A 24,644-nucleotide genomic window follows, 5' to 3' on the forward strand; every position below is an offset into this window, starting at 1 on the left:
CTCCAACCTTGGATCTTTCTGACGGAGGAGAATACAGAAAACAGACACGAGGCATGATCATTACACTTAAAGCAGCACGAGGCAGGAACTGTATGTCACTAATTAAGCCACAGTTTGTTCATCCAGGAAAGACTGGTGTTCAATAGAAACACAAAACAGCAGCATAACTGGAGCCTGAGCCAAAGGGGTGAATCTAATTAACAAATATCACATTTAAAGGATAAAACCCAAGTTAATTACAACTTGAGTCTTATTTCTGTAGTGTTGGCCATCTGTTCAATTAGTGTACTCATCAAATTAATTAATTAATGAGCTTTAGGAATAAGGTGATATCACCAAAAGGAAGACATGTCAAGAAACATGAGCAGTCAGACAATCAGGCCGAACAATAAAATGATTACTCAGACCCTCTGTTGCCAGGTGCACTGTTGTGTTTGTCTCTCAGTAATAAAGGTGTTTGGATCAGGAATCTCTATTGCACTGTTTTAATATGGACATTGTCACCTCTCATACTGAACATGTACATTAGTTAAAAACCAGCATATTGATGTTGGGGGACTGACAGGGATTGATGAGAAAAGTAAGTTCAATTTATGCTAAAAAATAAGGGCCAGGTTGTAGTAAAATGGGACTTTCCTTTAACAACTGCTGAGGAATAAAGTCCTTTAAACTTTGAATTTGTTTTAATCTTTCCCTGCTGTTACAAACTCTACAAATGAGTTACCTAGAGGACCCATAAATGCTACCAAAGTAAAACATAAAGACTGTCATTATGAGGAAATACAATCTGTGCTGTGCTGCATTTTTACAAACTTGCCACTTCCCAGTCTGGTGTCACTGCAGCAATTTTTCATCTTTAGAAAATCATTCCAACACCATATTTTCCTCCCTTATTTATATATTTGTTGCTGTACCATTTTCCTACTAGATGAGCTCTTATGTCATTTGTGTTTTTCATTTTGATCTCTTGCAGGGAGATGCTTTTATGAAACCCTTGGGGAGACTTTTTGTCTCATCTGCACTGTTTGTATATGATACACTTTCATCTATCTTCTTTCCAGCAGAGACGCACGTTACAAACCATATTTTACAGCAACAACGGCTGTGACTGGTATAAAAGCTTGTCCGAGACATTGTTTATGTGCTTTCATTTGGTCCTGTTCTGGTATTTACTGGCCTGTTTCTGCAGGCCAGGTGGAAAACACCACCAGACATTTCCAAATTTGGTGCAACTACTTTGGCAGGTAACCAACCGGGCTGCTAAGTTGTAAGCGGGATTCAGAAACTATTAACTTGACTGGTGGGGAAACAAGTTGAAGCAAAGCAAAATTGAGCAAAAGTAAACAGTGAGAAACATTTTGTGGTAGGAAATGAGCTCAGGCTGCCGGCTACGTCCTGAGAAATGTAGAGTTTGTCCTCACAGAGTATCATTTTGAAGTTAAAAAACACAGTCAATTGGTAAATCTGAAATGAGCTGCTGATCAAAGATGAAGTTCTCTGTCCTGGTGGTGAGGACACGTCTTCTGATATTTTAGCCGAAGAAAGTATGTGTAATATACAGAAACATGTTCAACATCACTTTGTTATTTCTACTCTCAGTGTTGGGCACTTGCGTTGCTAGTAGCAGTGCTACTAGTTTAACTACATCTGTCAGTAGTGTGGTGGTGTCCCAGACACCTCTGAGGCTCAAGTACAGTAGATTATTAAGACATTAAATAATACTGAGGATCAGTACATTTACAGATGTAAATGTGTGGGTGGTCACAGAAGCTAATACCTACAACAGGGGAGTAAAGGAACACAGACACACAAACATGAGTTTACTTAACGGAAAGGAGGCAGAATCTGTAACAATCACAAGTTATGCTTTAATTAACAATTTAACATTTCAAGTCAGGAAAGTGGTATCTTAACTCACCACACTTTCCAAGAAGCTTACCCACCGCTGTCTACTCTGTTCTTCTCTCAGTCTCCTCCATGCTAATGTAGCTGTTGGCTGTTCAGTGCCCTGCTGGAGAACACCTCTGTGCTATTCATCAAAGTAATAGAGGACATTTTGCTCCCCTCCAAATAAGGATTTCAGCTGCTCTGTTTAGAAAATTAAAATTAAACTGACAGTTGAGCATGAGGAGGAAAATCAAAAATGACAACTCACAGGGTTGCTAATGACCTCTGGGTTTAGTGTTTTAAGTTTCATTTTAGCCTTGAAGTTATCAAACTATTTCTGGGACAAACTGTAATTGAAACATGCCAACCAATTCTCCTCATCGTTTCTTAAAACTTAAGAAGTCCAGACCTATTTTAGTGTCACGTCGTAGTAATTAAGTTATTTTTTTGCTGTTGATTTAGTCACTGAACTTAAATGCTCTTATCAACATTACACTACTTGACATTCACAGAGTTTTGCACACTGAACCTCAGGAGTGCAACCAGTCCATTAATGATGCTGGTTGAGTGCCTTGCTCAAGGTTACTGCAGGAGAGGAACGGTGACTGCTGCTCATTTTTCCTTCCCAGCATGTCATATCCAATAAAGCAGGAGATGCCTTAAAAATAACTTCAGAAAAAATACAAATATACAGAGCTGTGGAGGAGCGAGGGAGCGAACGGTTCTCGGGGGGTCTGAGTTACCTGAGTGGCACTGCTGATGATACATTTAGAAAAAAAATTTCCACAAGTTACCATATGTTTGAAGTCAAACTAATTTCATCTACCGGGACACACGAGTTAAACTGACCCAGTTTGCTTGAAGCATGCCAGTGAGTGATGATACCTTGTGAAAACCAATTAAAAAACATGAAATTTTCATTTCAAATGCTCATCAGTGTCACATTGTAATAATAAGTTAGAAATAATATTAGGTTTAATTTGCACAGGGAACATTCACTGAGCCGTACCCTTTATCATAAAAGCTGTAATTCATTCTCACTCAGCTTCACATTTTTACTCCTGAGTGCTGCAGCACTGTCAACATTAATCCCTTCAGCTGAGCTGCAGAGGCTGCCGTGCATTGCTCAAGGGCACTCCTGCAGAGGTGTTTGAAAGAAAACAGGAAAATCTGACAGAAAAAACTTGAAGGAATTAACATAGGAGTGTTTTACTCTCTTTTTCTCTGCAGGCAGATTTTATAGTTTCAGTAACCAGCTGTCCCCTGGTTAACTGAATCATAGTATTCAGACCCCTTTACTTTATTGTGTTACAGATTTCATTCTAAATCGTCTACACTCAGTAATCCATAATGACAAGTGAGAACATGTTCTAAACATCTCTGCTAATTCATTACACATCAAAAACTGAAATCTTTCTCTTTTTAGTTTATAAGGCACACACCTGTGAAAATTAGTTCCCACAATTCACACTGCGTGTCAGGATAAAAACCAAACCACGAAGTCCAGGGAACTCTCTGTAGACCTCCAAGATAAAATTATGGTGTGGCACAGATCAGGGCAAGTGTATAAACGATTTCTAAAGCTCAGAATATTCCCAGGAGCACAGTGGCCTCAATAAATGTGAAACTGAAAAAGTCTGGAACCACCAGGACTCTTCAAGTAACAGGGCAAGTGGGGTCTTTCTCAGGGAGGTGACCAGAAACCTGATGGTCATTCTAACAGGGCTGCTGAAGCCCTCTGCAGAGACGGAGGAACCTGCCGGGAGGACGACCATCTCAGCAGCCTCCATTAATCAGGCCTTTATGGTAGAGTGGTGAGTCAGAAACCACATGATTCTCTGGTCTGATGAGACGACGCTGAACCCTTTGGGCAAACACTGTGTCTGGTGAACACCACTCAGTGCTCATCACCTGGCTGACACCATCCCTACGGTGAAGCACGGTGGTGGCAGGGACCTGAGACTGAGGAGACTGAGGCGATGGTTCAGGACAAGTCTCTGACTGTCCTCGAGTGGCCGAGCCAAAGCCCAGACTTAAACCTATAGAACATCTGTGGAAAGACCTGAAGACTGGCTTTAGAGGATCTGGCAGGAGGGATGGTACAGACTGTAAAATCCAGGTGTGTGAAGCTCGTAGCCACAGAACATTAGATAAATCATTGAAAAAATATCATCCCTGATTTAAACACTATTTCAGTTAAATATCATTTTTCAGCTGCATTTCAGAGCCGTGGGTCCCTCGCTATCAATATGCACACCTCCACACATGCACACAGTGCAGTGTAAAACAGCGCTTTCTAATATTTATTGGATCTCCCATCTGTGATTCAGGTCTCGTCTAGTGATGCCTCCAGGCTGAATGTTGCAGGAAGTGATGCTGAAAAAGAGTTGTGTTTCTCCCTCTGGCCTTCTCCTCCCCTCATCTGTTTTATACACACACACATATATAGACCTCCACTGCTACACTAGTGAGGACAGTGTATTGATTGCAGCCACATTTTTGCGCCCAGGTGGCAGGTGAGTCTTCACTTTGATATATAGTACATAACACACACACACACACACACACACACACAAGGACATACACTTAAATGAAGTCCATGAAATTAGATTTGAATTTCCATAAGGATGAATAATTCTACATCATCAACATTGTTAAAGGAAATGTAAGGACAGAAATTCACATATACATGGATTTAGGCATACACACACACACACACAGACACACACAGTTAGCTTAAGGCTGAGAGCTGAGGTGGTGTGTTTTGATGAGGGTCGCAGTCTGACCAGGCCACAGAGCTAAAAGTGGAACATCACTGACATTGATCTATGACTAACTCTATGACTTGCTCTGGAAAACCTGAATCTAATGAAAGTTAATGATATTTTCAGCCTTAAACCTTCACATTTACTGACACCTGGACAGAAGTGCTTCTGCATATTGTTTTCCTTTAATAATGAGCAGTTTTGTCTTAAAGCAGTTTGGCGTTCAGTGTTTTCTCATGGACGCTTCAACACACAGACAGGAGGAGCTGATGATCGAACCACCAACTGTAACCTGTGATGTATGGCCAACCCACTTTACCACCTGAACCACAGCTTTTCTCTGTATCACCAACCTACAAAAGTTAACCCAAAATAACACAACAAAAAGCTTTTTGGTATGATATTACATTAATGATAAGCATAAAATTTGAATTCCTCCCTCTGAATCAATAAAATCCCATCGACTCTATTGTTACTTGGCCAGCTGCTGTGATTTCAGGCGATCAACACTCATTTTCTGGCTCTGTTTTCCATCTTCAAACATGAAATGTTAATCATCTTAGCATGCTTACAGTTATGGTTCATGTGGCCCAGCTGTACTTTCAGCTTAATGCTAATATAGCATGTAAACTGTGAGCATGTTTACATGCTATATTGGGTTTAACCGTAAAGAACAGCTGAGCTCTCAGCTGAAGCTTCTCATGTCTGAAAAAATATACAGTTAATATAGATTTAGCTTCATTTTTTCTTTGAATGGATCAAAACAAAATGGACATGAACTGTACTGCACACCATGGTGCCACCATTTGTGAATAACTGCCTCTTGTGCTTGTAAAAGAGGAACACCACTTCTGTCCACTTACATCTGAACCCTGCAGGTTTTTCAAAGAGTTTTCACCACAATTGACACAATCAGTTGAATGGAGAAAGCATTTAGAATCAGAATGCAGTTCATACTGGTAATTGTGGTTTTTGTCTGAAAGCGTTTTGTATGTGTTCATGTGTCTACTTGTGTTCTAAGTCTGTGCATGTATGTGTGTTGTTTGTATTGTGCATTGTTTTGCAGGCATTCAAGAGAAAGAGAGTGTGTGTGTTATCTAGTCTAATACTATTGTGGTCATGGTGCTTCTTCACACACACACACACACACACACAGGTCCACAGTTCTCTTGCAGCCAGCAGGCAGATGACCTTCTCTTCAAAGTGCTGATGTCCAGTTTCCTCCAAACCCCTCAACACTTAGCCGGCAGAGCTCTGCAGAGGAGCCGCCGCTGCTCCTGCTGTTGCTATGAGACAAATGGAAATCTGTCGGGGGAACAGCCGCCGCTCCCCTTCCCTCTCTGAAGATACAGTAAAACAGTGGTGTGTTGTGAACTAAAAGAATCTTCCCCCAGAAGAAAATCTTAACAGAATATGCAGAAGCTTGTTTTTTATAATTTGCTAGTATTTGTTGCTTTTTATGTTTACAATTAAATTTCTTATTGACATCTGCAAATACGGCCAATATTAACCATCAGGGGACTGTGGATAGACCAAATATTACTGCTGATTTTTCAGTGAGCACAAAATGGTGCTGCATAATTCTGAAAAACTCAGGAGAACCAGACTCCCTGATGTTTAGGAAACAAAGATTAAAACTGCCTTTAAAGTCAAGAAGTGAGTGTATGTAAGTGTAAGACATACGTCAGTGTTAAAGGTGGTTAACATGGATCTATGGATCTGTACTCATGATGGATTCAATTCATAACAATGGGGCCAAGCACCATAAATTTCCATTCACACTGGACTGAACACTGAACACTGAACTCCTCTCACTATCATTGCAGGGAGCAGGGCTCTTGCTCAGGAGCACTTCAGCAGCGTGAGGGGCTGTTGAACCTGTCACCTTCAAGGTTCAGGATGATTTCAGTGAGCACATGGCCATCTGGCTGCCATTTTATAGAGCAGTATGAGGCTATTAGAGCAAACACACACACACTCACATACACACAGTTGGTTAGTTAGTCAGTCAGGCAGTCGGTCAGTGCTCTGTGCTTAGTCCTTAATTGGGCACTGTCACAACTCTGGAGGAGTCACACACACACACACACACACACACACATGTCAATCTCACGCTCACATGAGTCCACCTTAGTGTCATCCAAAGATCGTCTAATCAAATCTGATGGGGAGAGAAAGTGAGTGACAGTGTGTGTGTGTATGTGTGTGTGTGTGTGTGTTAATAAATGTGTGTGCATGTGTGTGGGCTCGTGCATGTATGTGTGTGTGTGGTCCTCCAAATTTAGTGGCAGCTATCTGAGGTAAACAGCTGGTGATTGGAGGGGGTACATCCTATTTTGGAGAGCTTCCCAGACACTCATTCACTCACACACACACACACACACACACTCAGAGAGTGACAGTGAAGAAGGAAAAAAAAACTATCCTCGCTCTAATATACTACATGCCTCATCACTTCCCTTAACACTTACACTCACACACAGACACACACACACAAAATCACACACTGAACTGTTGACACACACTTCAGCAGAAGCACATGAATAAACAAAGACAAACACACAGAAAACACAATAACAGGCCACCAGAGTCCACAGTGGCTATTAACACACACACACACACACACACACACACACACACACACACTCTGCCATTACAAAAGGCTGTCATGTTCCCAAAAACAATATTTATCCATCAAGGCTTTCACTGAGCCTTATAATAACTGTCATATAATACAAAAACATGTCAAAACACAATATAATACTGGAGCAACGTTTCCACGCTGATACTGAAAGTGAAAATTAGCAGCTGCGCACAGTGACACAGCCAGCGTCTCTCCAGAGTCACACATCGCCTTTAAAACATAAAAACATATCAACACAGTATATATGTATATGTACAGTATGTATTGTGTTGCTGAGTCGTTGTATAAGTAGAGATTTGAAACTTTAAAAGTACATTTCTTTGCAGTCCAGTAGACCAGCAGTTTTCAGCCAGGGGCTGCAAATGATTTATTGAACCAAAAAAACATACATTTCTAAAATGCAAATGTCTCGTAATGTTGTTAATCTTGGTGATAAATGCCCTTTTCCTGAGAAATAATAAATGCTTGCAGTCTCTAGGCGTCCCGCTCTTTTTTTATTATTTGGATTAAAAAAAAAAAAGAAGCAGCAGTGTTTGGTTTCAGTTCAGTGTTTCATGGAGCCACTCAGTTAAACAGCCAGTCATTCAGTCCACCTTAAACAACCCACAGTCCTTAACACAACTTCAACCTTGTCTATTGTTTATGTTCTGTGTTACTGTTGTCATGCACAGAAACTAATCTGAGCTTCTGAATCCACCTTCAGTCTAATTTGCTTAAAATTCATCATGACGCAGTGTGGAGACGCAGAGGAAACCCAATCTGTAACCTGTTTTAAGATTGTGGATTAAGAAAAGGAGCTGATGTAAAGGTGAATGAGCCAGCAGCCTCCATCAGAGTCTCTATGTTCAGATAAATGTGACTGGTTTAGTCCAGAAACTTCTGCTGTCAGCGGTAAAATTAAAGATTACTAATGTTAAATAAAGCTTTTTATATTATGATGCAGAGACGACCTACACAGCCCCATGTTTTAATTAGCTTCTCCATCGTCGCTCTGCTTCAACACTCGCTTGTTCTATTGATTACATTGAGGTTTTTTCAGCGTTTTGCCGATACTGAACAGGTTAATAAACATCCAAAGGCAGCAGCAGACGTGCACAATGTTAATGAGACACTGAGACCTCTGCGTGATTTGAAACATTTTTTGGGGATAAAGGGAGACAGAGACAGATATCTGTGTGATATGACCAGTACAGATAATTTTTTATCCGAATAACAAAACATATGGTTTGTTTATGGTGTGGTGTGGAGGACTGTAAAACATCACCCAAATGATGAAAAATACTGCAGTAAAGAATCTCAGTCACTCAGTATTTATCATCATATTGCACGGCTCTGTCTGGGATTAGGAAGCTCAGCAGCCATGATGCTTTCAGCATGATGAAGCAAAGAGAGAATCTTTCCATCGTGGCTTCATGACACATTCAAGATCAAGAAGCAGAACTGATTCTCCTCCACTCTGGTTTCTGATCAAATGTTGTTTTCAAATCAAAAACAGGTCAGTTTTTTTCCACAGCCCTACTTACACTTATTAAAAATATGAGCAACCCGTCAGCCAATAAGGTTAGTTATTAAGTCAGCCTACCCACCAGTCAGTGAATCAGTTCATTAGACAGTCAGTCACTGGTGGCCTGGATGCTCTGTTGTTAAGGAGCATGCTCATTAGGCATAAAACACACACACAGACACACACACTCACAAAAAGAAGCTGCAGTCTCTGTGGACCTATTAGTGCATCCCCATGTCATCTATCTGTGCTTAAGTTTCTATTGTTTGTGACACACCAGACACACACACACACATTTTTACAGATGCTGAGATACAACTATACAACCGCCTCCTCAACACACACACACACACACACACACACACATACTGGTTTCCATCTTGTATGGGGACCACATTTCTGATCATCACTTGTGGGGACCACCATTTCTAGAGGTTGTAGAGGGCTGAAAAAAATCAGGTAAACCAATCACAGCCTTGTTAGCTCATACACGCGTTCAAACACCTGAAATGATGAAGTAATGGTTGGAGCGTGTTCAGTGGGGACCTCTGAAAAATCCAGTGAACATTATTGATGGGGACCTCATTAACATATTATTTGCATAATTCACACAAATTCCCATGTGTTTAGTGGGGACCTCATAATAACAATATGCCTATTACTAATGACAAAATGACACATGATATGCATCTCTTATTAAATAATAAATAATTAATAATATTGCATTTGTTGAAAGAAAAGTTTAATCTGCAAATTTGTAGAAAAAATACAGGTGTAGTAAATCAATATCAAATTTTGAAATTTAGCTCAGCTTACTTCCTCATAGTTTATGTAAAGACATAGTATGAGGCCAGAAAATGGTGCTACTGATACAAAGCATAGTGCTGTTTGCTGTGCATGTAGTCAACTGCACAACACAGCAGAAATAGGATAATACATATTAAAAAAATAAAAATGGAAGGCAACTTTTACATGCCTGTAGGCCGTAATGTGGTTATAAATGAAGAATTTCAGTTTCTGCTGCTCCCAGTTCAGCCCATAAATACTTCTCACAGTCAGTTGACGCTGGTACAAGATGTGATGAATCGATTCATGCGCCTTTCCATCATCTGCACATCTGTTTGCTGCCAGGATGTTTTCTTCATCTGGGTGGCCTAACCTTAAAGATAAAAAATAAAAATTCAAGATTTTCATGAAGATATATAATTTACAGTTACTACAGAATGTTGACAATACAGAGTTAATGTATCATTTGTTAATCAATAGTATAGAATTGCCTTGTAAGTATATTTGAACTACATCATTTAACTAATGAATCATTTCCACTAATGAATCAGCATTTTTTGAACTTTTTTTTCTGTTGACTCCTGATACTGATGTTACTGACAAAAATCTGTCATGGATTTAGAGCAGATTTGATTTAAGTACACTGTGAATTATGTTCTAGTTAGCTATATCAATGTATCTTAATTGAGAACTTACTATGACACTTTTAGTCTGTCTCAGTGGGATGACACTCTACGTTTTGCTTTGAAATTCTGTCACAATCTGTTCACAAGAGCAACAGTATAAACAACATTTTACATTATTATAGTATTTGCTATTTAGAAATAAGATTAAAAGCTCAAAGATGTGATACATGCCATCTTAAATAAAGCAGATTTTGTGTGGACATTTAACGCAGTTTGCCAAGAAAAAAAATCTTTGAGAAGGTTAAATTCTGCCCTAAATATGCCACTCCTACTAACCTTCTACATGCGTTACATTAAACTGTTAAATGTACTAATTAACATGACTCCTGCCCAGCCAGTACCTGTCAGAATAAAACAGGCTTTATGGGGACCATTCACACACAGTGTTACAGTTACTTGTGGGGACCAGTTTTGGCCATGTTTTCACACAGTTTCTAGTCAGACGCTGACTGAATGTGTGTTGTGGGGACACCGTAAGTGTCCAAAACAAAGTAATAATAAGCTAAGGAAAAAGATTCCTGTGAAGGTCAAATTCTGCCCTAAACATGCCACTACCACTAACCTTCTATATGCAGTTCATTAAACTGTCTGGTATATTGATTCACACTAGATTATCATCACAATACACTTAATTTCCAGTGTAAACTGCCTAAAAAAGCAAAAATATTAAAAGAAAGAATAACAAAATAACAAAGACAGACTGTAGAAGTAAACCTTAAGTGATGAACATGAATGTACCTGTTGAGGAGAGTTGTTTGGACCTGTAGCATCATCTTTCTGAGTCTTTGGCATAGTGAAGGATGGAAATCAACCACTGCTATGGAATCAGCTGCAGTGCTGGTTGTCTGTAAATACATATTTTATGACATAATTTTAGAAAATAAAACCACAAGGCACAAATGGTCACTTGGATGTAAAGACTGCATAACATGCAAATAGATTGACCACCTGTTCAGACAAAATCTCTGAGATACATGCCATCATAAAACACACTTGGAAGAAAAAAATAATCAAATCCATACTGAAATATTTCTTCTCGCCCAGCCATGCTCTATCTGCATTCACACACTTTGAATAAAACAGGCTTTGTGGGGACCTTTCACACACAGTGTTACAGTTACTTGTGGGGACCAGTTTTGGCCATGTTTTCACACAGTTTCTAGTCAGACGCTGACTGAATGTGTGTTGTGGGGACACCGTAAGTGTCCAAAACAAAGTAATAATTAGCTAAGAAAAAAAAATCATATGAAGGTTAAATTCTACCCTAAACATGCCACTACCACTAACCTTCTACATGCATTACTTTAAGCTGTTAAATGTATTGATTAAGATCATTCCTGCCCAGCCAATATGTGTTTGAATAAAACAGGCTTTGTGGGGACCTTTCACACACAATGTTACAGTTACTTGTGGGGACCAGTTTTGGCCATGTTTTCACACAGTTTCTAGTCAGACGCTGACTGAATGTGTGTTGTGGGGACACCGTAAGTGTCCAAAACAAAGTAATAATAAGCTAAGAAAAAAGATTCTTGTGAAGGTCAAATTCTGCCCTAAACATGCCACTACCACTAACCTTCTATATGCAGTTCATTAAACTGTCTGGTATATTGATTCACACTAGATTATCATCACAATACACTTAATTTCCAGTGTAAACTGCCTAAAAAAGCAAAAATATTAAAAGAAAGAATAATAAAATAACAAAGACAGACTGTAGAAGTAAACCTTAAGTGATGAACATGAATGTACCTGTTGAGGAGAGTTGTTTGGACCTGTAGCATCATCCTTCTGAGTCTTTGGCATAGTGAAGGATGGAAATCAACCACTGCTATGGAATCAGCTGCAGTGCTGGTTGTCTGTAAATACATATTTTATGACATAATTTTAGAAAATAAAACCACAAGGCACAAATGGTCACTTGGATGTAAAGACTGCATAACATGCAAATAGATTGACCACCTGTTCAGACAAAATCTCTGAGATACATGCCGTCATAAAACACACTTGGAAGAAAAAAATAATCGAATCCATACTGAAATATTTCTTCTCGCCCAGCCATGCTCTATCTGCATTCACACACTTTGAATAAAACAGGCTTTGTGGGGACCTTTCACACACAGTGTTACAGTTACTTGTGGGGACCAGTTTTGGCCAAGAAAAAAATAATCAAATCCATACTGAAATATTTCTTCTCGCCCAGCCATGCTCTATCTGCATTCACACACTTTGAATAAAACAGGCTTTGTGGGGACCTTTCACACACAGTGTTACAGTTACTTGTGGGGACCAGTTTTGGCCATGTTTTCACACAGTTTCTACTCAGACGCTGACTGAATGTGTGTTGTGGGGACACCGTAAGTGCCCAAAACAAAGTAATAATTAGCTAAGGAAAAAAAATCATATGAAGGTTAAATTCTACCCTAAACATGCCACTACCACTAACCTTCTACATGCATTACTTTAAGCTGTTAAATGTATTGATTAAGATCATTCCTGCCCAGCCAATATGTGTTTGAATAAAACAGGCTTTGTGGGGACCTTTCACACACAGTGTTACAGTTACTTGTGGGGACCAGTTTTGGCCATGTTTTCACACAGTTTCTAGTCAGACGCTGACTGAATGTGTGTTGTGGGGACACCGTAAGTGTCCAAAACAAAGTAATAATAAGCTAAGGAAAAAGATTCCTGTGAAGGTCAAATTCTGCCCTAAACATGCCACTACCACTAACCTTCTATATGCAGTTCATTAAACTGTCTGGTATATTGATTCACACTAGATTATCATCACAATACACTTAATTTCCAGTGTAAACTGCCTAAAAAAGCAAAAATATTAAAAGAAAGAATAACAAAATAACAAAGACAGACTGTAGAAGTAAACCTTAAGTGATGAACATGAATGTACCTGTTGAGGAGAGTTGTTTGGACCTGTAGCATCATCTCTCTGAGTCTTCGGCATAGTGAAGGATGGAAATCAACCACTGCTATGGAATCAGCTGCAGTGCTGGTTGTCTGTAAATACATATTTTATGACATAATTTTAGAAAATAAAACCACAAGACACAAATGGTCACTTGGATGTAAAGACTGCAGATGTGCAGAATCATATTTCCAGGGAGAATTTAAGTACTTTTTGAACCTAACTTACTGCATCAGACAACTTCGCCTTACAAATCCTTAATTAATTCAACGAGATTACGCTGAAAACCTTAATCCCTGTTTTAGGTATCTTAGGTAGATAACTAGATATCTAGTTAGTGTACTTTCAGACACAGTAAACATGATGTTTGGCCAGCATCCAATAACATTCAAGTAGTGTGGTGCATACATTTACTCATAACATATAAAAATTGTGTTGGGTTTCATTTGATATATCTCACAGAGTCACAGACACTTACTGAACAATTTTAAGCACCTCACAGCCCACTGCATTATGTTTTCAGCCTTGAAAACATAATGGGCTTTGATGGGGATGTAGAACAAAGTTAGCATTGTTAATGTTAAGGGTGCTTCCTGCACAGTTTCAAATTAAAAGCTTCACAACGGAAGTCTCAGAGAAATGGCATTTAATATTTTTGTGTAAAAGCACTTTGGTCAAAGCTTGTTGTTTTTTCTAGCTACCTTATAAATTCACTTTTACCTAACATCAGTACAAATATTGATCCTAAATTCATAGGGAAACAAAAATCACATTTACATTTATAAAAGCTAGAATTTCACCATATAAGCCTATCATCCGAGATTGAACAATTTAGCTAAAGATCTAACTGTATCTTTTTAGTGTGCATTAATTTATTCACACCAAAATGCATGCAACTAATTGGAAAAACATAGTAAAACATTTCAGAATCACAATCAGAAACAGAATCAGATAAAGTAACATTTAAAGTCTACACACGGCCTCTCTAGCTAGTGCTAGCGCTAGCGCTAGCTAGCTATTCTGCTAACCAATGAAAGCTAATCAACTTAATTTGATAGTTGAATAGTGGTTATTCTGGTTTGTCATACAAATGTGCTTACCTTGTGTTTCACTTTTGCTCCTTTGCAAAAATTCCAAGGTCATAAGCTGGTATATCTTCTGTAAATAATCCATCTCTTCATCCACCGTGTGGATTGCAGCCTGTAACATGCTGGTAAAATCCTTCCTTATGGGGACAAGGAAGTGGGCAGTGCCCAGCCATATTTGGAATAAGTGTGTGTGTGGAGCAGCGAGTGCACTACCAGTCCCAAACTACGAGGGGCGAAAGTGAGCACTCCACACACACACACACTGACTGAAAAACATGTGTGATGGGCCAATGCTAAAAATCACACAGGCACCTTCAGAATAGCTCCTGCACTCATTTAATAGGGCTTCCTTCATGGGGACCTGATTTTTTGTCCCCACACCGTCAGAGGTCCCCATGACGTGACTGTGTAAACAGATTTTTGTCCCCACAACGTGATGATTACCAGAACACACACACACACACACACACACACACACAGAGAGAGAGAGAAAACACTGCGGCACCTGTTAGTGCCTCCAGGGAGCTATATTGGTGTTTAGGAGCAACCGTTACAGAGGCATACAGGCTAATTAAAACACACTGCTTCCTCGACAAGTCTCCACACACACACACACACACACACACACACACACACACACACACTCATGCCAACACACACTAAAATCAGAAGGTGTCTGAGAGGGAGAAAGGGAGAGGAGCTGGAGAGTGTGAAAGAAACACAAAAGAGAAAGACTGACACTGCTTGTGTAGCGGGGTGTGTGTGTGTGTGTGTGTGTGTGTGAGAGAGAGAGAGAGAGGTAAACCAAGAGAGACAGCAGTAGGTAGCTGAGGGCAACGCCAGGTGGTGGATATGCCTGTTTGCTTAAATCACAACATGTTGATGTGTGTGTGTGTGTGTGTGTGTGTGTGTGTGTGTGTGTGTGTTTGTGTGCACAGCAGATGGTGCGTGACGACTGTATTGCTCCCAGCAGCACAGCTGTCCGAGGCAATACAGCCTGGACACACACCTCTTCATCAAGTTAAATAACAGCCACACACACACACACACACACACACACACTCACATGCATGAACTCACACACAGGAAATGAACATACTGAGCTTTTCAATCATTCAATTTTAGAGGTTTCACCCAAAGACAAACAAAAAAACCCTGCAGACATGTCATCCATGAACTTCAACACAATGATTAACACTTTCAACATCACTAAGCTACCAGTACCACCTAATTCACAAGACTGCATGAATCAGCTTTGCTGTGGTTTAACCAGGAACTTAGATGCAATCATTTTATCAAACAGCTCACAGAGGAGGTTATAAAAACACGTACATGTGGTTCAGAGAAGTAATGAAATGCCACAGTGATTTTTAAACTTTTTCTACCATGTGACACAGTGAAGTTTAAACTTTTCATTCCCACATTCTGTTTCAGTAAACATTAAATTGAATTACATCTCCTGTCATTCACATCAAACTGATGTTACTGTGCCTTCAGCTTGTTTGTGGCTGATTTTGACATCCAGACAAAATGCCACTACATCAACTGTAGATAAAAATATTACCTGTCTTTATCAGCCTTCATTAGTGTCTGCGGTTCCTCCAGGTTTCATACAGCCCCAGTGACCTTCACCTTCGCCTGTATGTAGCCTGAAAGCCTAAACCCAGGGCAAGAAATGTCCACAAAGCACTGCTCATTAAGCTCCCGGCTCTGAGCATGAGGAACATGGAAATAACGGATGTCGACTCAGATGAGTGTATCAACATTTTTAACAGTCAGATCTTCCCACAGCTGGAGGTAGCAGAGTTCAGAAAGGTTTTAGTTTGAAAATCAACCTGAAACTATAAATATCATTTGAAAAATGAGGGTGACATGTTCCCATCACCCACAGTGGAAATTATGCCCCTGATAGCTGTGACTGGGTCTAGGAGTTTTGTGGCTGCATAAACACACACAGACACACACAGTAATACATCAGAAGTGTGGCTGACAGTTAACACAGATTCAGCAGCCGACAGTGACTGAATTCATCTGATGAAGTGAGAGGCATACGGCGCTAACACTATTAAACTGGATTATTTACTTGCAGCGTGAATCTCTGTGAATCGCTGAACAGGCAAGAGGGAGGAAAACGCTCACTGACACGCTCAATAACACACATTAAACGTCTCACACCGACACATGAAAAATAAATACATCACAAGATATTAAACAATCCAACAGCCCTGCTTCCACACAGAGGAGAGGGAGGAGGAGGGAGAACCAGCTGGAATAACTAGTGATTATAATAATAATATGAGGCTGTATTAGTTCATTCAGTGCTGCCCACCTGCTCCACCTCACTCCACAGCTGGTGAGAATTGTTAGGATTTATTTTGTTTTTAATTTTAACATTAAACTGGTGTGGGAGTGCTTCAAGCAGTCCCATTGTCCTGCCTTAAACAGCTGCTGAATCCACCTACGATTCAGATTTCAGAAGATAATTTAAGTGCCGTCATGGCTTTGTTGCTGTTCCCAAAGACTGTCCAGCTGAAGTTTTAGTTTTAGTTGTATTGTGAAGAACAAAACCTGGAGGAATCTCAAATTTGATGCTTTAGACTCTGGGTCTGAATCAAGAAAACATGTCTTCTAAATACTGTTCATAAATGTCTCTGACTTGCATTTTCAATTTTTTTTATATTTTGAAATCATTGTAATGCAATGTCTCTTTGTATCTGTTGATTATTTCATTATGTACTCTGTAATCATGAACTTAAGTATTAGATCTCAGAGTTACTGTAACAGGTTTTGCATGTGTATAACGCAGAGATACCTGCAAAAATGAGGTGTTTTCCTTCAGATAGACAGAATCTGTATTTAGCTGGAGCAGGGGGATTCTTCCATATTTTCCCTCATTAACACAAGTCTTTTGCTCAGAGTTAAACAAGACAGCAGGACGTTTATTCCAACATGTAGCAAACAGACTTAAACTGATGCACTTAACGGGAGCAGAAGAGAACAAGTGGAAACAGGAAATGTTGCTGAACTGGGGTGAAATATTGTTCTAATGCACCTCCCGTCGTGAAAATTTAATTTCCATTTAGACATGAATGGAGTCAAAACTAATCTAATTTAATCTGCCCTCTCCTCTCATTTCCCCCGCCGTCTCTTCTCATTGCCACTGCTGTCTCCTCAGCTCCTCTCCATCCTTCATATCCTCCTCTCCTCTCCTTTTATCTGCTCTCAACTCTTCACCTCTCTCCTCCTCTTTCATCTCCCTCCACTCTTCCCTATTTCTTTCCTTTCCTTTTACTTTCCTTTCCTCTCCTTCATCATTGCCTCCCCTATTTTATTTCGTTACCTCAACAGGGTTTATTAATGAAGTAGAGATTTATATATAGAGTGAGAAAGAGGGAGGCAGTGAGATAGATAAAAAACAGAGCAAGTGAGAAAAGATAAGAGAGAGATGGAGAATGAGACAGGGAGAGCGAGAGAGGCAGGAAATGAGTGAAGCAAAGAGAGAGAGAGAGGGAGAGGTGGCCGTTGGGTTTTTATAATTGGCTGTCTGTGACTCAGAGAGGGTGAGTACAGTATCCTTCTGCCTGCACACACACAAACACACACACTCAAAGAGATCACATTTCTTCCTCTCGCCTCCCCTAACATGACATGAAACCAGCTTCTGAAGCCTCAGGGCTCTGAACATTTAAATTATCTCCTATCTCCTCGGCTCACTGTGGTCTAAAGATCACAGATTCAGCTTCGCAGCAGCAGCACCGACTGTCATTTCCTTCTGATTCACCTAATTAGCGTTGCTAACGACTTCTCTGCACAATGTCCCTATTTTAACCTGCGCATTAACCCATACATGGATTTTGTGACTAGCTCTTACTCTTATTGATGGAGCAGAAGCATCACTGTTGGCTGTGAGCAGCCTGTCTTGAACTGTATGTATTCATAAGTGCATGGAACGTTTGGAAAGTACTGTGAAAAGAGTAGGGCTATAATAATACAATGCAGGTGCATAATAAAACTGTCATGCGTGACAGATAAGGGAGAATTTCATTAATTCAGTGACTTCCCATTAACATAATAACAATTTTCGGCTAATAATGTAATAAAATGTATAATGTCCCATTTATGCAATAAAGGTTAGGATGAATGCACAATGAACTTTTCCTGCTAGGATAATTATTAATGCATACATTTCCATGTGGGTTGACATTTTTCTACATTTTTAAATATTATCATCTGCGTTGTACATCACATGTGGTGTGCATGTGGTCGTGATGGTCTCTTGTGAGGAGCTACAGCCATTGTTGAGTTTACAATACAAGAGGATAGAATACGCCCTCAGGGCAGCCTGGACACAGTAAGTTGCTATCGGAAAGTAATGAGACAGGACGGAGCTAACTGGTTAGCATGCTGACTTCAGTAGAATAAAGGAAGTGATTGAACTATAAGGAAAAGATTGCTGTTGCCTTCCACTACTGGAGACAGCTATTGGCTCATAAAGGAATGAAGATTGATGCTGAACTCTCAAAGTTTCCTCTAGGCTGGTAAGTAAACAGCTTTTAATGCTAACATTGGTTATGTAGTGATAGCAAAGACTTATATATAGCTCCTTTAAAAGAAAACAACATGAAAAACAGTGATTCTTTTATTGTCAGGTTTATTGTATTGTTGTTTTACTAATTAAGTGAACAACAGTTTAGCCCTGATTAAGTGTGAAACACTTTAAAATTAAATTTTTATTACATTTTTTCTAAGAGTGTTGCGTTCAATCAGAGTTAAATGACAATCTGGATATACCTCCAGCTCTACGGGGAGAAAGTGAGGGAGTGAGGCAGATTTGTAGAAAGTGAGCAGCATGAGAAAAAACTGTGCTGCTCTTTAATGAAACCTACATACATCAGACTCGGTCTGCTAGGTAGCTGCTTCTTAATATTCCCAAGGTTTCCACAGATGTAAGTAAAACTGGCTTTTCTTATAATGGACCCTGGGCAATGGAAGAAAGCATCTACAAGGCCTAATTAAACAAGACACACTACCTTCTGTTCAGGACTTTAAGAACCATATTAGAGTCACTTTCGCAGGAAGTAGGTGTCATTGTTTCTGATTGTAACAGACAAACCTCTCCTCTCTCCTTCTGTAAACTCAGCTGCGAGTGTTATCGATGACACTGCAGTCCTCCTTTGGTCTGTCTTGTTATAAAATAATGGCATCTCCTGAGACTAAAGGTTAAATAAAAGTAATCGATAAAACAGAGAGAAACAAAACAAACAAAGACTCACTATGCAGTAAGACGGGAATGTATGTTATCATGACCGGAGGCTGGTGCAGTTCTGTCAGGGTGGGGCTACAGCTCTGTGGTCACACTGACATGTAGAGATACTGTATAGACATTTATTCCAGCTGTCTCTGTGGGTGGAGTACATACTGTGGTGGATGTGCGCTATAATAAAACTGACCAACGCGACAAGCCTGCAGCGGCTGGACAATCCAAACTCCACTTCTCACATTTGTCGGGGTGATCTATTTTGATTAGGAGGATTAAGATTTTATTGAAACCTTCCTTTGAAGAGAGAAATTAGTTTCAGCTTTTAATCCCTTTCTAACATTTTCTGGAAGAATCTGAGCCGGTGGTGCACGTCAGAAAGCACACAGAACGTAATCCCACAGACTTTTAGCCATAAAGTAACTTGGACTCATGTGGAGCATTCACATAAAACTAGAATTACCACCTCGAGGGTGTATGCCTCCTCCAAACAGTCTGGTTGCGGTTAATTATCATGTGAATTCTTGAGTTGTGGCCAAAAACATGTTTTGTGAGGTCACAGTGACCTTGACCTTTGACCTTTGAGCACCAAAATCTAATCAGTTCATCCTTGAGTCCAAGTGAATTCTTGAGCTTAATATGAAGATATTCCCTCAAGGTGTTACTGAGCAAACCACAGTCTGTGCTTCTCCCAAATTCACCGTCCAATTTCCAACACTTATCTCTACATACAATTGAAACATTAATACTCGCCATGCTGTGAAGCTAGATGAGCCTTCAAAACTGGCATCTGCAATACTATCAGAGTTCTCATTAATAATTTACACTGCAGCCTCCACAATTCTTGACCCAGAGGAGGAAGAAAAAAACTAAACAGATGCTGAGATACTGATTCACACGGGACCTATAGTATAAGAAGACTGCTGTGTTTGGGGGAAAGATGGTCAGTAATTTGTAGTGGAATCTTTAATTTCCAGATTAAGGCCTAACGTTATGCATAATGTTAAAAACATAAACAACCACTGCAGTTCTTAGAAATTACTAAAGAATAAAAAGTCCCATGTGAATAGGGTTTTTATTTAGGAGAAGATTTGCTGGCTCACACAGAAAACAGTTCAGTGCTAATGCTGTGGGCGAAGCAGCATGAACAGTTTGGCTGGAGTCTTAATAAAATCAGGTAATCCTTGAGATCACAACTGCATCTCAACCTGGCCAAGAGAGCCCCAACTGCACAACTTCCCTACGCCAAGTCACCGAGGCTGGAAAGTGGATCCAATGAAATTCCATTTCACAGAGTCACGCCTCTCAACATGCACTGTCGCAACATCTGAGCCTTTTCCCCTTTTTACACTTTGAGATTTTCTCACTCCACTGTAGCTTGGTAAATTCATTTCTTTGGCGAGTTGTTGACAAGGAGATGCTATAAATGGATTGCAGCAGAGGCAGCAGGCATCAGCCGGTTCTGTCCCGTATGAGTGTTTTTTGGTGAACTGATTTTCAGATACAGCAGCAGCACCTCATGGTTCACCAGGAGACCTGAGCTTTCCTGCAAACTCAAGAGTGAGGAAAAGTTCACAGTCAGAAAATACAATACAATATTCATTTGCTATGGGTGAGAGGTGTAGATTAATGTTTTGTTAATATATGTTTTTGTGTTTGGCTGTGCTGCACTATGCTGTTATTGTGTGTTACTGTTACTTGTATAAAGGATCTGAAAACTTCTTCCACCACTGAAAGTCACACAATAACACAAACAAACAAACTGATCGAGGCCTGTGGGGCAAAAACAGCACAATGCAGCAGCTTCAGTCCCTCATCAGTGTCAGTACCAGCTCTGGAATATGGAAGTTCAATAAAAAAAACTTCCAAATCTACTGCAGGTAATGAGCAAACGGATGGATAAGTATCTCATACAATCCCACTTCAAATAATCCAAACTATCTCTTTAACATGAAGCACAGCAAAAACCTCAGCTCTGCTATATAGATACACTGAAGACAACAAAAAGCTAACCGCTACATACATGCTACAGCACTGTTTTCCATGTGTATGTAGAGTATGTGTTCCAGCCTGTCTGTTCATCAGTTCTATCTACCTGCAGCAGAAACAAAACTGTGGCTGATCTCTGTAATTGATCCCCACACCGGAATAAATGACAGTGATTTTCTTTTTCGCGTCATCCCAGCAGCATTCAACGTGCCCCCAAGCATGTAGCGTAATGTGAATCCAGATGCACACACACACACACACACACACACAGACACAGACACAGACACATAAACACATGCATTGAGCCGAGAAATAATATCTTCCTGTCCTGAGGACGACATATTGATTGTGGCGCACCAAGCACAGAGTTTCAATTTACTCATTTAGAGTTTGACGGCAGCCGTGTCGGCCACTTGGCTGTCGTTCGCGGCAAAATGCTCATAACTTACAGCATAAATGGCTCAACAGGAAATATAAACCACTAAACACTTTTAGTCTAACAGAGGGAGAGGAAAGGGAGAGATAATTAGAAAGGAGAGATGTTTGTTTGCTTGAGCGCAGGTTATGAGCAGAAATCTGGTTTTTGCTCAGTCTGTCTCACATTCACGGTTGTTTGGAGGCTGCAGAATACAATATGCAGGTGGGAGACGAGGGTCATTTGTACTTGTGTGGGCTGTTTGTTTTTCCCTGTTCAGCTGTGCAGCCGTTGCAGGTGAGTGTGTGTGGGAGCTGGTGAGCTGTTGAGTTGTTTTTATTTACGATCGTACTTTTGTTGTGAGATGTCTTATTAAAGACCATCAGAAGTCTCTCTCACTAATGCTCTTTCTTGCTGCTGAGAACTGAGCAACAAAAAATTAAGTAATGAATTCTCGGGACGATTGCCTTAATGACATCCATCAAGCCCAAATTCATTATAAGGTGCTTTTTAAATGGTTTCAACACACACACACACACACACACAGAACAGAAGAAGGCAGTTAATAGTAAAGTAATGAAGAGTTATGGCATAAACTCTTTATAAGCCTCTCATCGTTCATAAATCACTTAGAAACCAATTTCATACTAAAGCAGGGAAGAAGAGAGAGGAGGAGGTCTGGATTGACGAAAAGAATTAGCAAAGAAGTGAAAGTGGTTTGAGGAGGAATATGCTTAGAAGAAAAGTGTTGAGGGAGAAAGGGGAGGAAGAGTGGAAGAGGAAGAAGAGGTGACAAAGAAGGCAGATTAGAAGGAGGGATGAAAGGGAAGGAGTGAGTCAGGGATTTTTGTTGCAGTGACAGAGGAAAAGGAAAGAGGACGAGTTGGGAAAAGGAAACTTGGGAGGGACAGAGAGAGATCTTACAGTCTGTGTTAAGTCGGCCGCAGTGATTAAACAGACGTATGAGCGTTTTCTAGGTGCTCAGGTGGATGTAGAGGCGGGAGTTGGGTGCATGCCTGTGCAGCATTTTGCTGAACAAAATGTTTAATTCATGGATGTATTTAGTCTGTAGCGGGTGGGAAATCCACCAGTTAATTCCAGGTGGGAGGATGCGCCGCTTGTACGAATTTGATGCTTGTTTGATTTCTGTTGTGCAGCTTGGTATAGAAGCAAAGGTTAGATTTACAGGTACACAGTGCAGTTCCATTAAAAAGTCTGCATTGTAACAAGACAGGCTGAAAGTGGTTTGTGTACGTTTGAAACATTCTCTGTATCTTAGCTGCAAACAAATGAGATAACGCTCTGCGCAGGTTAAAGGTCTTTTTACATACAGCAGATCTAGAATAAACAGCACATAAGTTGTTGCAGCAGAAGGATTTACATTTACAGCTAAGACTCATCTGGGTGTGTTATGAAGCTGCAGTCACTACATTCTACTGCAAGATTATATTACATATATTGGTACATTCAGTGTTCTGTTTTTAAATGACCCACACTGACAGTATTTATACCAACAGCAAACCATTTTGCTTTACTGATCTCGGCAGCCTGTACAGCAACAACTTCAGAAGAGACTTGGTCTGGTTGCCTGGTTAATTCAGGGTTAAAAACATAACAGAGACAGAGGGAGATATAGCTGAGCAGGCCAAAAGAAAATTTCACTCACACTTACACACAGAGAGACAGAATCACAGACTGGAAAAGGCTTGGAACAGACCTTGTATTAATCTGCAGGCAGAGCCAATGGAGAAGCTCCTGGGAGGCTATTAGCTTCAGGACTATTCAGCGCTCCATTTGGATTAGGCTGCACAGGGACGGGGATTAAACGAACTCTGCTGCCACATTACAATAGATCCAGCAACCCTCGCTGTACCACTGGGTCACCTTTGCTGCTACTGTCTTTTGAAAACAGCACAAAGATACTCAGATACACTTTGGTGATAATTCAGTTTGCTTTAGATTTGTTTTGCAGTCTTGGCTGTTTTTCGATTCGAGTCAACTGGATGATAAATTGTCTCAATCCCTCAAAGCCCTGCGGATGTCAATTTGTCAACACCTGTTTATTTTATCTTCAATGTTTGATCCCTGAGAAACTCCCTGAACATGCTAAATGCATTTACTGCACATCTATCACCTGTTAGTTTCAAAAGTAACCTGATTTCCTCTAGACTTGGCTGTTGAGAAGTAAGTTCAGCTTTTTTTTTTTTTTTCCAGTTTATATACATAACTGGAAGTTACATAGTCAATATAAATATTCTACTACTGCCTTGATTCATTAGTTTAGTGCTGGATAAAATCTTCATATGGACAAAAAATTCCAGTTTTTCAGGTTCCAAAACCTGGATTTATCCTTTACAGGTGCGTTAGACGCTTGAAGACGTGATGAACAGTCACTTTACCAGTTTATATTCAGGAACAGTAGAAATAAATAAATAATGATACCAGCCGCCGGATGATAATATCTGCCTTTAACAATAATAAGTCCTGCAGCATTGCCTGTTAGAAAACTAATACCTGAGACAGTGAAGCCGTTGGGTTGAAGTCCTGACCCCGCTGAGGACGTCTGTGATTAGAAGTCCGGCGATGCGGCTGGTCTGCAGCAAGTGCTCATAATCACAGTAAAGGACATCCTGAGGAGTATTAAGGTTTTTTATTCAGCAGTCACCGATGCATGTGTGCTGACTGAACCGTTTTCTTTAAAGT

General features: G+C 40.1%; 1 protein-coding gene and 1 long non-coding RNA gene across 3 annotated transcripts in view; both read right to left on the reverse strand.

Annotated features, from left to right (window-relative positions):
* galnt14 (UDP-N-acetyl-alpha-D-galactosamine:polypeptide N-acetylgalactosaminyltransferase 14 (GalNAc-T14)) overlaps window positions 1–24,644 on the reverse strand; it is a 137,024-nt gene that overhangs the window by 66,023 nt on the left and 46,357 nt on the right. The window lies entirely within an intron of this gene.
* Window positions 9,526–14,472, reverse strand: LOC108887470 (uncharacterized). Of its 2 annotated transcripts, XR_001961634.2 has the most exons (5): window positions 14,293–14,472; window positions 13,178–13,284; window positions 12,022–12,128; window positions 11,011–11,117; window positions 9,526–9,959 (listed from the first exon to the last, which is right to left on the reverse strand). It is a non-coding gene; the product is annotated as an uncharacterized LOC108887470 (long non-coding RNA). The 2 variants fall into 2 exon arrangements; XR_007813577.1 differs by lacking the exon at window positions 12,022–12,128 and having other exon boundaries at window positions 14,293–14,460.

The sequence above is a fragment of the Lates calcarifer genome, linkage group LG7_1 (assembly GCF_001640805.2).
Source record: "Lates calcarifer isolate ASB-BC8 linkage group LG7_1, TLL_Latcal_v3, whole genome shotgun sequence".
Classification (NCBI taxonomy): Eukaryota; Metazoa; Chordata; class Actinopteri; family Centropomidae; genus Lates; species Lates calcarifer.